The 14,137-nt window shown below is 53.3% G+C and overlaps 1 protein-coding gene across 1 annotated transcript in view; it reads right to left on the minus strand.

Moving 5' to 3' along the window:
• NRBP2 (nuclear receptor binding protein 2) overlaps window positions 1-14,137 on the minus strand; it is a 315,133-nt gene that overhangs the window by 173,492 nt on the left and 127,504 nt on the right. The window lies entirely within an intron of this gene.

Here is a 14,137-nt window from a genome sequence, read left to right on the forward strand (position 1 = left end):
CACAGAGGAGACGTAGGAGAGAGGCAGCGAGGTACTGCAGCTGACAACAGGACAGGAGAGAGGCAGCGAGGTACAGCAGCTGATAACAGGACAGGAAAGAGGCAGCGAGGTACAGCAGCTGATAACAGGACAGAGGCAGCGAGGTACAGCAGCTGATAACAGGACAGGACAGAGGCAGCGAGGCACAGCAGCTGACAACAGGACAGGACAGAGGCAGCTAAGTACAGCAGCTGACAACAGGACAGGAGAGAGGCAGCGAGGTACAGCAGCTGATAACAGGACAGTAGAGAGGCAGCGAGGTACAGCAGCTGACAACAGGACAGGACAGAGTCAGCGAGGTACAGCAGCTGATAACAGGACAGGAGAGAGGCAGCGAGGCACAGCAGCTGACAACAGGACAGGAGAGAGGTAGCAGGGCACAGCAGCTGATAACAGGACAGAGGCAGCGAGGTACAGCAGCTGATAACAGGACAGGAGAGAGGCAGCGAGCTACAGCAGCTGACAACAGGACAGGAGAGAGGCAGCGAGCTACAGCAGCTGACAACAGGACAGGAGAGAGGCAGCGAGGTACAGTAGAGAGGAATCCGATACCAGGACAAGAGAGAGACAAATAGGAACCTGATGCCAGGATAGGAGAGAGACCTGATGCCAGGACAGGAGAGAGGAAAAAAGGAACCTGATGCCAGGACCGGAGAGAGACAGAAAGGAAACTGATGCCAGGACAGGAGAGAGACATTATGCCAGGACAGGAGAGAGACAGAGAGGAACCTGATGCCAGGACAGGAGAGAGACAGAGAGGAACCTGATGCCAGGACAGGAGAGAGACAGAGAGGAACCCGATGCCAGGACAGGAGAGAGACAGAGAGGAACCCGATGCCAGGACAGGAGAGAGACAGAGAGGAACCTGATGCCAGGACAGGAGAGAGACAGAGAGGAACCCGATGCCAGGACAGGAGAGAGACAGAGAGGAACCCGATGCCAGGACAGGAGAGAGACAGAGAGGAATCTGATGCCAGGACAGGAGAGAGACAGAGAGGAACCTGATGCCAGGACAGGAGAGAGACAGAGAGGAACCTGATGCCAGGACAGGAGAGAGACAGAGAGGAACCCGATGCCAGGACAGGAGAGAGACAGAGAGGAACCCGATGCCAGGACAGGAGAGAGACAGAGAGGAACCTGATGCCAGGACAGGAGAAAGACAGAGAGGAACCCGATGCCAGGACAGGAGAGAGACAGAGAGGAACCTGATGCCAGGACAGGAGAGAGACAGAGAGGAACCTGATGCCAGGACAGGAGAGAGACAGAGAGGAACCTGATGCCAGGACAGGAGAGAGACAGAGAGGAACCTAATGCCAGGACAGGAGAGAGACAGAGAGGAACCTGATGCCAGGACAGGAGAGAGACAGAGAGGAACCTGATGCCAGGACAGGAGAGAGACAGAGAGGAACCTGATGCCAGGACAGGAGAGAGACAGAGAGGAACCTGATGCCAGGACAGGAGAGAGACAGAGAGGAACCTGATGCCAGGACAGGAGAGAGACAGAGAGGAACCTGATGCCAGGACAGGAGAGAGACAGAGAGGAATCTGGTGCCAGGACAGGAGAGAGACAGAGAGGAACCTGATGCCAGGACAGGAGAGAGACAGAGAGGAACATGATGCCAAAACAGGAGAGAGGCAGAGAGGAACCTGATGCCAGGACAGGAGAGAGACAGATAGGAACCTGATGCCAGGACAGGAAAGAGACAGAGAGGAACCCGATGCCAGGACAGGAAAGAGAGAACCTGATGCCAGGACAGGAGAGAGACAGAAAGGAACCTGATGCCAGGACAGGAAAGAGACAGAGAGGAACCTGATGCCAGGACAGGAGAGAGACAGAGAGGAACCTGATGCCAGGACAGGAGAGAGGCAGAGAGGAACCCGATGCCAGGACAGGAGAGAGACAGAGAGGAACCTGATGCCAGGACAGGAGAGAGACAGAGAGGAACCTGATGCCAGGACAGGAGAGAGACAGAGAGGAATCTGATGCCAGGACAGGAGAGAGACAGAGAGGAACCCGATGCCAGGACAGGAAAGAGAGAACCTGATGCCAGGACAGGAGAGAGACAGAGAGGAACCTGATGCCAGGACAGGAAAGAGACAGAGAGGAATCTGATGCCAGGACAGGAGAGAGACAGATAGGAACCCGATGCCAGGACAGGAGAGAGACAGAGAGGAACCTGATGCCAGGACAGGAGAGAGACAGAGAGGAACCTGATGCCAGGACAGGAGAGAGACAGAGAGGAACCCGATGCCAGGACAGGAGAGAGACAGAGAGGAACCTGATGCCAGGACAGGAGAGAGACAGATAGGAACCCGATGCCAGGACAGGAGAGAGACAGAGAGGAACCCGATGCCAGGACAGGAGAGAGACAGAGAGGAACCCGATGCCAGGACAGGAGAGAGTCAGTTTTATTTAACCCTCCTGACTCAAGCATGGATATCCTTAAAACCTGGTCTGTAATGACAGAGTTTGATAGGTAACTCTGCCTCACCGTGATTGGTGACCCTGGTAATATATTCAGCCGGATTGGTGCAGCATATTAGGTGCTGGTGAGATATTACTGCAGGACATACAGAATGAGCAATAATCGCCAGTCGCGGTTACACGCGTCAGTCAGCGAGGCTGGAAATAGCAGCAGAGTAATGAAATACAGGAGCTGAACAAAGAGGAACGTTCCTTGTTAGAGGCGGCTGACATTGCGTCACCAGAAAGTCAGGTAAGGTGTCAGACCATAGATACACGGAGGGTACACAATTACATCAACTTTGTACTTGTAAACAACTAATTAAAATAAAACAAATGATAAAAGTTCTATAGTATGTAACCGTGTCCGGCCGAGGAGGCAGAGAATGAACCATTTATCTCCATGTGCTGTAACTGAGAGCTGCAAACTCAAAGTCTCACTTCACATATCAGATGTGCGGCAGGTATATAACACACGCAGGGGTGTCACTAGAGGTATGGGGGCCACCGGCTGCGGTATCCCAGCAACTGCGCACACAGACGCAGCGGAGCTCGCAGATCCTCAGTGACCACTGAGTAACCGTATCACTACACATAATGACTGCGGGATCTGAGACGCTGGCAGCCATGTTTTCTGCTCACGAGATCGCAGATGTAGACTGAGACTCACCATTACCTCCCCCAAGCGGTCCCTGACTAACAGTCACTCTGCGAAGAAATCTCCACAGCAAGCGAATTCGCAAAGGTACTTTAGTCCGTGCGCAGTGTGACCGTAACCCATGTGCAGTTCTGTGGGTTCTGCGTCTCCGAGCGGTAGCTATCGGGACACGTGCGCAGTGCGACTGGATGCATGCGCAGACTAAAAGCATCGTCCTTTGCGTTCAACATCGCCACTGCATCCACGTCTCAATCATGCCCTAAACCGTATGTCTACAGAACGCAAAGAGATACTTTATTCATGACACTGACCGTATAGTATGTGAATGGCGCAATGTCACAACGGCCTCACCAGTATACGTCTTGTAATTATCGCTCATTGGATTGTTTAATTGTATATGGGTCGGAATAGTTGGATTCCAGTGGAGATTCAGGCTCCTCGGGGGCGTGGTCTAGTGGTCCCTTTGCACCAGAGGACCCCACAAGAGGACTTGTGGTCTGAGGTGACCAGGTGATCACTAGGAGGCTCCCGGCGACAGGAGAGAGAGGCAACGCATCAGAAGACAAAGGCACTCAGCGTTCAGGCGCGGCCGCACCAATCTGGGTGGAGCCAGGCTCTAGTGTCATTAGGCCCGGCCCCCGTTGCGACAAAATGCAGTGATTCATGGGTCCGCTGGGAGGGGCTACGGCTAACATGAAGTGATTTGTGTCATTACCCTTACGGTGCTGTGATTCATAGGATAATCTCCCCATCCTGGTCACTTCCCTAGGGTGCGGGAGATCAGTCTGCTCTTCCGGGGCACTACCTGGCTGGGGACGGACATGACTGAGCAGCGCCACGTGTCCCGCCGCGCAACACGGTGCCAATTCATACTGCCGCCATGGAAAACAGAACTCTAGGTGAAAAACACTGTGGGGCTAAGGGACTAATTCAGACCTGATCACAAAAGCAAAATGTATCTCTAATGGGCAAAACGGGATGCGGTTATGTGACGGCGGTCACAATACCGACGCCGGGATCCCGAACACTGAATATCCCGCCGGTCGGCATGCCGACCAACGGGGACTATTCCCACTCGTGGGTGTCAACGAGACCCATAGGGGTCTATTTTCTAAGCTGTGGGTGGAGATAAATTGCACGATGATAAAGTTCAGCCAATCAGCTCCTACCTGCCATGTTACAGGCTGGGTTTGAAAAATGACAGTTAGGAGCTGGTTGGCTGGTGCGTTATCTCCATCCACTCTATCTCCATCCAATGCTTAGTAAATAGACCCCATAGAGTGGGAATAGAACATCACCGAGCCCACTGCCTTGTGAGCGCAGCGAGCCCATAAGGGGCTTCATTGCGCTCGCTCCCCCTCCCCCCCCACATCGGCCATCTAACAACCGGGATCCCGGCATCGGTATAGTGACCCACATTGACAGTCTGGTGCCGCAGGGGGCGGCGACTGCCTCCATTTGTGAAAACGGAGGTGTCGCCGCCGGTATTGTGACACATTTACCCAACCCAGTAAAATCATGTGCACTGCAGGTGGGGCAGATGTAACATGTGCAGAGAGAGTTAGATTTGGATTTCTACACTGCAATTTAGATTTCACTTTGAACACACCCCACCCAAATCTAACGCTCTCTGCACTTGTTACATCTGCCCCACCTGCAGTGCACATGGGGCCTAATTCAGACCTGATCGCTCGCTGGCTATTTTTTGCTGCGCTGCGATCAGATAGTCGCCGTCTACAGGGGGAGTGTATTGTCGCAGTGTAAGTGTGTGATCGCAGGTGCAGCCGAGCGGTACAAAAAAGTTTTTGTGCAGTCTCTGCGCAGCCCAGGACTTACTCAGCCGCTGCGATCACTTCAGTCTGTCCGGTCCCGGAATTGACGTCACACACCCTGTGGCCGGAGAGACCCCCAGCCCACGTGGACAATGGCCGCTGCAGCACTGAAGGGGTTAACCCCTAGTGCCCGGCGCCATGTTGTGGACAATAGGCGCTTGGCGTCACTGTTAAATGTACTTACGGCGCTGGGCGCAGACTGTTTAAAAATATGTTTAATGATGTGTCTTAACATGTCATATGTAGTGCTCTGTGCACAATTGCAGGAATGCATGTTTAAATGTATTTATATTTAAGATGTGGTCACCTGTATATTTAAAGGAAAAATGCAGTTACTATAGCTGTCTGAATAAGCATCTCTCATCCTCTGGAAATAGGAAGTGGCATGCTAATGGCCCTGTCCTAGCAGAGAGGTGTGAATGACAAAACCTTTTGATGTGTAAGTTCCTTAGAGAAATATGCTAATCACGTGGGATCTCCTTATCCCATAGATAAAGTCTATGGGCTTGGAACCTGTTTGTTTCATGTAGCTGATTTAATTGATATACGAACCCTGAATGGCAGATGCAGGAAGGAAGACTGTTTGTTGTGTTTCCTGTTGTAATCCCAAACACTGGGATTGCCTGGAGATGTGACTGAGACAGAAACATTTGTATTTTGAAGCTATGTGATAAATTTATCAATAGTGAATGTTAATCTGATACCAAACGTTGTCTGTGTCACAGGAAGGAGGATATTGTTTTATTGCACTTATCTCCTTTTGAAATGTAATTTATTTACTTGTATTTTCTAAGTTATCATGATTGGATAGAAAGGGCTCAGGGAGGACATGACCCCCTGTTGTACCGTGTGGAAATTTGACATAAAAAGGAGGCCTGCGTGCCTCCAGTGTATTGTATTGTACCATCTTTATTCTGCTGGAACATCTTGCTGTATGCTGTTGCCCCTAGCAATAGGGAAGAGTCTTTTTTAAAACTATTATTGAGCAAATAAACATCATCTGCCACAAGAAGATTGCTTCATCTTGTGACCTACAGGGTTATGCCAAACATAGCCCCGTCCTCCGGCTGTCCAGGGAAGCACCTAACGTCTCCAAGTTCCGCCTTCCGCCAGATACCGGTAGAGGCCTAGCAAGTGGCTAGTGGGGATTCGTCAATACCACACAGGTGTGGTAAGGCAGTGTGTCGGCACATACAGAGCAGAACCGTGGTTCCAAACGCCACGGCAGGTTAGGAGTTTGGTGGTGGCAGCATAAACCCGCCCACAGTGCAGTGGGTGGAGTCAGTAACAGGCGGTTACTGACGATAAGCGGGAATCCCCTATGTGTTCAGGTCCCGTGTGACCTAACCTTCCATTCTGTGCACAGGAGACGGGACGCGAAAGCGGTGAGTGCTTTCGTACGGAACCGTCCTGTCACACACCCGCCCTGCAAACACTTGGACACGCCTGCGTTTTTCCAACCACTCCCAGAAAACGGTCAGTTGCCACCCACAAACGCCCTCTTCCTGTCACTCTCCTTGCGATCGGCTGTGCGAATGGTTTCTTCATTAAATCCATCGCTCAGCAACGAACCGATTTGTACCCGTACAACACGCCTGCGCATTGCGGTGCATACGCATGTTAAGTTCTGATCTGATCGCAGCACAGCGAAAAAACCTAGTGTGCGATCAGGTCTGAATGACCCCCATCAGGACTGACTTAGGCTCTCATTCAAATGTGGTTGGAGTGACTATCGCTTCCTTGGAAGCGCAGCAGTGATAGCGCTGTGTGGTGATGCGGCAGGAGGCGTCTGTTACACGCAGCAGTGATAGCGCTGTGTGGTGATGTAGCAGGAGGCGTCTGTTACACGCAGCAGTGATAGCGCTGTATGGTGATGTAGCAGGAGGCGTCTGTTACACGCAGCAGTGATAGCGCTGTATGGTGATGTAGCAGGAGGCGTCTGTTACACGCAGCAGTGATAGCGCTGTATGGTGATGTAGCAGGAGGCATCTGTTACATGCAGCAGTGATAGCGCTGTGTGGTGATGCAGCAGGAGGCGTCTGTTACACGCAGCAGTGATAGCGCTGTATGGTGATGTAGCAGGAGGCGTCTGTTACACGCAGCAGTGATAGCGCTGTGTGGTGATGTAGCAGGAGGCGTCTGTTACACACAGCAGTGATAGCGCTGTATGGTGATGTAGCAGGAGGCGTCTGTTACACGCAGCAGTGATAGCGCTGTATGGTGATGTAGCAGGAGGCGTCTGTTACACGCAGCAGTGATAGCGCTGTATGGTGATGTAGCAGGAGGCGTCTGTTACACGCAGCAGTGATAGCGCTGTGTGGTGATGCGGCAGGAGGCGTCTGTTACACGCAGCAGTGATAGCGCTGTATGGTGATGTAGCAGGAGGCGTCTGTTACACGCAGCAGTGATAGCGCTGTGTGGTGATGCGGCAGGAGGCGTCTGTTACACGCAGCAGTGATAGCGCTGTATGGTGATGTAGCAGGAGGCGTCTGTTACACACAGCAGTGATAGCGCTGTATGGTGATGTAGCAGGAGGCGTCTGTTACACGCAGCAGTGATAGCTCTGTATGGTGATGTAGCAGGAGGCGTCTGTTACACGCAGCAGTGATAGCGCTGTGTGGTGATGTAGCAGGAGGCGTCTGTTACACGCAGCAGTGATAGCGCTGTATGGTGATGTAGCAGGAGGCGTCTGTTACACGCAGCAGTGATAGCGCTGTGTGGTGATGTAGCAGGAGGAGTCTGTTACACGCAGCAGTGATAGCGCTGTGTGGTGATGTAGCAGGAGGCGTCTGTTACACGCAGCAGTGATAGCGCTGTATGGTGATGTAGCAGGAGGCGTCTGTTACACGCAGCAGTGATAGCGCTGTGTGGTGATGTAGCAGGAGGCGTCTGTTACACGCAGCAGTGATAGCGCTGTATGGTGATGTAGCAGGAGGCGTCTGTTACACGCAGCAGTGATAGCGCTGTGTGGTGATGTAGCAGGAGGCGTCTGTTACACGCAGCAGTGATAGCGCTGTATGGTGATGTAGCAGGAGGCGTCTGTTACACGCAGCAGTGATAGCGCTGTATGGTGATGTAGCAGGAGGCGTCTGTTACACGCAGCAGTGATAGCGCTGTATGGTGATGTAGCAGGAGGCGTCTGTTACACGCAGCAGTGATAGCGCTGTATGGTGATGTAGCAGGAGGCGTCTGTTACACGCAGCAGTGATAGCGCTGTATGGTGATGTAGCAGGAGGCGTCTGTTACACGCAGCAGTGATAGCGCTGTGTGGTGATGTAGCAGGAGGCGTCTGTTACACGCAGCAGTGATAGCGCTGTGTGGTGATGCAGCAGGAGGCGTCTGTTACACGCAGCAGTGATAGCGCTGTGTGGTGATGTAGCAGGAGGCGTCTGTTACACGCAGCAGTGATAGCGCTGTGTGGTGATGTAGCAGGAGGCGTCTGTTACACGCAGCAGTGATAGCTCTGTATGGTGATGTAGCAGGAGGCGTCTGTTACACGCAGCAGTGATAGCGCTGTATGGTGATGTAGCAGGAGGCGTCTGTTACACGCAGCAGTGATAGCGCTGTGTGGTGATGTAGCAGGAGGCGTCTGTTACACGCAGCAGTGATAGCGCTGTGTGGTGATGTAGCAGGAGGCGTCTGTTACACGCAGCAGTGATAGCGCTGTGTGGTGATGTAGCAGGAGGTGTCTGTTACACGCAGCAGTGATAGCGCTGTATGGTGATGTAGCAGGAGGCGTCTGTTACACGCAGCAGTGATAGCGCTGTATGGTGATGTAGCAGGAGGCGTCTGTTACACGCAGCAGTGATAGCGCTGTATGGTGATGTAGCAGGAGGCGTCTGTTACACGCAGCAGTGATAGCTCTGTATGGTGATGTAGCAGGAGGCGTCTGTTACACGCAGCAGTGATAGCTCTGTATGGTGATGTAGCAGGAGGCGTCTGTTACACGCAGCAGTGATAGCTCTGTATGGTGATGTAGCAGGAGGCGTCTGTTACACGCAGCAGTGATAGCGCTGTGTGGTGATGTAGCAGGAGGCGTCTGTTACACGCAGCAGTGATAGCGCTGTATGGTGATGTAGCAGGAGGCGTCTGTTACACGCAGCAGTGATAGCGCTGTATGGTGATGTAGCAGGAGGCGTCTGTTACACGCAGCAGTGATAGCGCTGTATGGTGATGTAGCAGGAGGCGTCTGTTACACGCAGCAGTGATAGCGCTGTATGGTGATGTAGCAGGAGGCGTCTGTTACACGCAGCAGTGATAGCTCTGTATGGTGATGCAGCAGGAGGCGTCTGTTACATGCAGCAGTGATAGCGCTGTGTGGTGATGTAGCAGGAGGCGTCTGTTACACACAGCAGTGATAGCGCTGTATGGTGATGTAGCAGGAGGCGTCTGTTACACGCAGCAGTGATAGCGCTGTATGGTGATGTAGCAGGAGGCGTCTGTTACACGCAGCAGTGATAGCGCTGTGTGGTGATGTAGCAGGAGGCGTCTGTTACACGCAGCAGTGATAGCGCTGTGTGGTGATGTAGCAGGAGGCGTCTGTTACACGCAGCAGTGATGGCGCTGTGTGGTGATGCGGCAGGAGGCGTCTGTTACACGCAGCAGTGATAGCTCTGTATGGTGATGTAGCAGGAGGCATCTGTTACACGCAGCAGTGATAGCGCTGTATGGTGATGTAGCAGGAGGCGTCTGTTACACGCAGCAGTGATAGCGCTGTATGGTGATGTAGCAGGAGGCGTCTGTTACACGCAGCAGTGATAGCTCTGTATGGTGATGTAGCAGGAGGCGTCTGTTACACGCAGCAGTGATAGCTCTGTGTGGTGATGTAGCAGGAGGCGTCTGTTACACGCAGCAGTGATAGCGCTGTATGGTGATGTAGCAGGAGGCGTCTGTTACACGCAGCAGTGATAGCTCTGTATGGTGATGCGGCAGGAGGCGTCTGTTACACGCAGCAGTGATAGCGCTGTATGGTGATGCGGCAGGAGGCGTCTGTTACACGCAGCAGTGATAGCGCTGTATGGTGATGTAGCAGGAGGCGTCTGTTACACGCAGCAGTGATAGCGCTGTGTGGTGATGTAGCAGGAGGCGTCTGTTACACGCAGCAGTGATAGCGCTGTATGGTGATGTAGCAGGAGGCGTCTGTTACACGCAGCAGTGATAGCTCTGTGTGGTGATGTAGCAGGAGGCGTCTGTTACACACAGCAGTGATAGCGCTGTATGGTGATGTAGCAGGAGGCGTCTGTTACACGCAGCAGTGATAGCGCTGTATGGTGATGTAGCAGGAGGCGTCTGTTACACGCAGCAGTGATAGCGCTGTATGGTGATGTAGCAGGAGGCGTCTGTTACACGCAGCAGTGATAGCGCTGTGTGGTGATGCGGCAGGAGGCGTCTGTTACACGCAGCAGTGATAGCGCTGTATGGTGATGTAGCAGGAGGCGTCTGTTACACGCAGCAGTGATAGCGCTGTATGGTGATGTAGCAGGAGGCGTCTGTTACACGCAGCAGTGATAGCGCTGTATGGTGATGTAGCAGGAGGCGTCTATTACACGTAGCAGTGATAGCGCTGTATGGTGATGTAGCAGGAGGCGTCTGTTACACGCAGCAGTGATAGCGCTGTATGGTGATGTAGCAGGAGGCATCTGTTACACGCAGCAGTGATAGCGCTGTATGGTGATGCGGCAGGAGGCGTCTGTTACACGCAGCAGTGATAGCGCTGTATGGTGATGTAGCAGGAGGCGTCTGTTACACGCAGCAGTGATAGCGCTGTATGGTGATGTAGCAGGAGGCGTCTGTTACACGCAGCAGTGATAGCGCTGTATGGTGATACGGCAGGAGGCGTCTGTTACACGCAGCAGTGATAGCGCTGTGTGGTGATGTAGCAGGAGGCGTCTGTTACACGCAGCAGTGATAGCTCTGTATGGTGATGTAGCAGGAGGCGTCTGTTACACGCAGCAGTGATAGCTCTGTATGGTGATGTAGCAGGAGGCGTCTGTTACACGCAGCAGTGATAGCGCTGTATGGTGATGTAGCAGGAGGCGTCTGTTACACGCAGCAGTGATAGCGCTGTGTGGTGATGTAGCAGGAGGCGTCTGTTACACGCAGCAGTGATAGCGCTGTATGGTGATGTAGCAGGAGGCGTCTGTTACACGCAGCAGTGATAGCGCTGTGTGGTGATGCGGCAGGAGGCGTCTGTTACACGCAGCAGTGATAGCGCTGTGTGGTGATGCGGCAGGAGGCGTCTGTTACACGCAGCAGTGATAGCGCTGTATGGTGATGTAGCAGGAGGCGTCTGTTACACGCAGCAGTGATAGCGCTGTGTGGTGATGTAGCAGGAGGCGTCTATTACACGTAGCAGTGATAGCGCTGTATGGTGATGTAGCAGGAGGCGTCTGTTACACGCAGCAGTGATAGCGCTGTATGGTGATGTAGCAGGAGGCGTCTGTTACATGCAGCAGTGATAGCGCTGTATGGTGATGTAGCAGGAGGCGTCTGTTACACGCAGCAGTGATAGCGCTGTGTGGTGATGTAGCAGGAGGCGTCTGTTACACGCAGCAGTGATAGCGCTGTATGGTGATGCGGCAGGAGGCGTCTGTTACATGCAGCAGTGATAGCGCTGTATGGTGATGTAGCAGGAGGCGTCTGTTACACGCAGCAGTGATAGCGCTGTGTGGTGATGTAGCAGGAGGCGTCTGTTACACGCAGCAGTGATAGCGCTGTATGGTGATGCGGCAGGAGGCGTCTGTTACATGCAGCAGTGATAGCGCTGTGTGGTGATGTAGCAGGAGGCGTCTGTTACACGCAGCAGTGATAGCGCTGTGTGGTGATGTAGCAGGAGGCGTCTGTTACACGCAGCAGTGATAGCGCTGTGTGGTGATGTAGCAGGAGGCGTCTGTTACACGCAGCAGTGATAGCGCTGTATGGTGATGTAGCAGGAGGCGTCTGTTACACGCAGCAGTGATAGCGCTGTGTGGTGATGTAGCAGGAGGCGTCTGTTACACGCAGCAGTTATAGCGCTGTGTGGTGATGTAGCAGGAGGCGTCTGTTACACGCAGCAGTGATAGCGCTGTATGGTGATGTAGCAGGAGGCGTCTGTTACACGCAGCAGTGATAGCTCTGTATGGTGATGTAGCAGGAGGCGTCTGTTACACGCAGCAGTGATAGCGCTGTATGGTGATGTAGCAGGAGGCGTCTGTTACACGCAGCAGTGATAGCGCTGTATGGTGATGTAGCAGGAGGCGTCTGTTACACACAGCAGTGATAGCGCTGTATGGTGATGTAGCAGGAGGCGTCTGTTACACGCAGCAGTGATAGCGCTGTATGGTGATGTAGCAGGAGGCGTCTGTTACACGCAGCAGTGATAGCGCTGTATGGTGATGTAGCAGGAGGCGTCTGTTACACACAGCAGTGATAGCGCTGTATGGTGATGTAGCAGGAGGCGTCTGTTACACGCAGCAGTGATAGCGCTGTATGGTGATGTAGCAGGAGGCGTCTGTTACACGCAGCAGTGATAGCGCTGTGTGGTGATGCGGCAGGAGGCGTCTGTTACACGCAGCAGTGATAGCGCTGTGTGGTGATGCGGCAGGAGGCGTCTGTTACACGCAGCAGTGATAGCGCTGTATGGTGATGTAGCAGGAGGCGTCTGTTACACACAGCAGTGATAGCGCTGTATGGTGATGTAGCAGGAGGCGTCTGTTACACGCAGCAGTGATAGCGCTGTATGGTGATGTAGCAGGAGGCGTCTGTTACACGCAGCAGTGATAGCGCTGTGTGGTGATGCGGCAGGAGGCGTCTGTTACACGCAGCAGTGATAGCTCTGTATGGTGATGTAGCAGGAGGCATCTGTTACACGCAGCAGTGATAGCGCTGTGTGGTGATGTAGCAGGAGGCATCTGTTACACGCAGCAGTGATAGCGCTGTATGGTGATGTAGCAGGAGGCGTCTGTTACACGCAGCAGTGATAGCGCTGTATGGTGATGTAGCAGGAGGCGTCTGTTACACGCAGCAGTGATAGCGCTGTATGGTGATGCAGAAGGAGGCATCTGTTACACGCAGCAGTGATAGCGCTGTATGGTGATGTAGCAGGAGGCGTCTGTTACACGCAGCAGTGATAGCGCTGTATGGTGATGTAGCAGGAGGCGTCTGTTACACGCAGCAGTGATAGCGCTGTATGGTGATGCAGAAGGAGGCATCTGTTACATGCAGCAGTGATAGCGCTGTGTGGTGATGTAGCAGGAGGAGTCTGTTACACGCAGCAGTGATAGCGCTGTGTGGTGATGTAGCAGGAGGCGTCTGTTACATGCAGCAGTGATAGCGCTGTATGGTGATGTAGCAGGAGGCGTCTGTTACACGCAGCAGTGATAGCGCTGTGTGGTGATGTAGCAGGAGGCGTCTGTTACATGCAGCAGTGATAGCGCTGTATGGTGATGTAGCAGGAGGCGTCTATTACACACAGCAGTGATAGCGCTGTGTGGTGATGTAGCAGGAGGCGTCTGTTACACGCAGCAGTGATAGCGCTGTGTGGTGATGTAGCAGGAGGCGTCTGTTACACGCAGCAGTGATAGCGCTGTATGGTGATGTAGCAGGAGGCGTCTGTTACACGCAGCAGTGATAGCGCTGTATGGTGATGTAGCAGGAGGCGTCTGTTACACGCAGCAGTGATAGCGCTGTATGGTGATGTAGCAGGAGGCGTCTGTTACACGCAGCAGTGATAGCGCTGTGTGGTGATGTAGCAGGAGGCGTCTGTTACACGCAGCAGTGATAGCGCTGTATGGTGATGTAGCAGGAGGCGTCTGTTACACGCAGCAGTGATAGCGCTGTGTGGTGATGTAGCAGGAGGCGTCTGTTACACGCAGCAGTGATAGCGCTGTATGGTGATGTAGCAGGAGGCGTCTGTTACACGCAGCAGTGATAGCGCTGTGTGGTGATGTAGCAGGAGGCGTCTGTTACACGCAGCAGTGATAGCGCTGTATGGTGATGTAGCAGGAGGCGTCTGTTACACGCAGCAGTGATAGCGCTGTATGGTGATGTAGCAGGAGGCGTCTGTTACACGCAGCAGTGATAGCTCTGTATGGTGATGTAGCAGGAGGCGTCTGTTACACGCAGCAGTGATAGCGCTGTATGGTGATGCAGAAGGAGGCGTCTGTT

Source organism: Pseudophryne corroboree, chromosome 5 (genome assembly GCF_028390025.1).
Source record: "Pseudophryne corroboree isolate aPseCor3 chromosome 5, aPseCor3.hap2, whole genome shotgun sequence".
NCBI classification, from domain to species: domain Eukaryota; kingdom Metazoa; phylum Chordata; class Amphibia; order Anura; family Myobatrachidae; genus Pseudophryne; species Pseudophryne corroboree.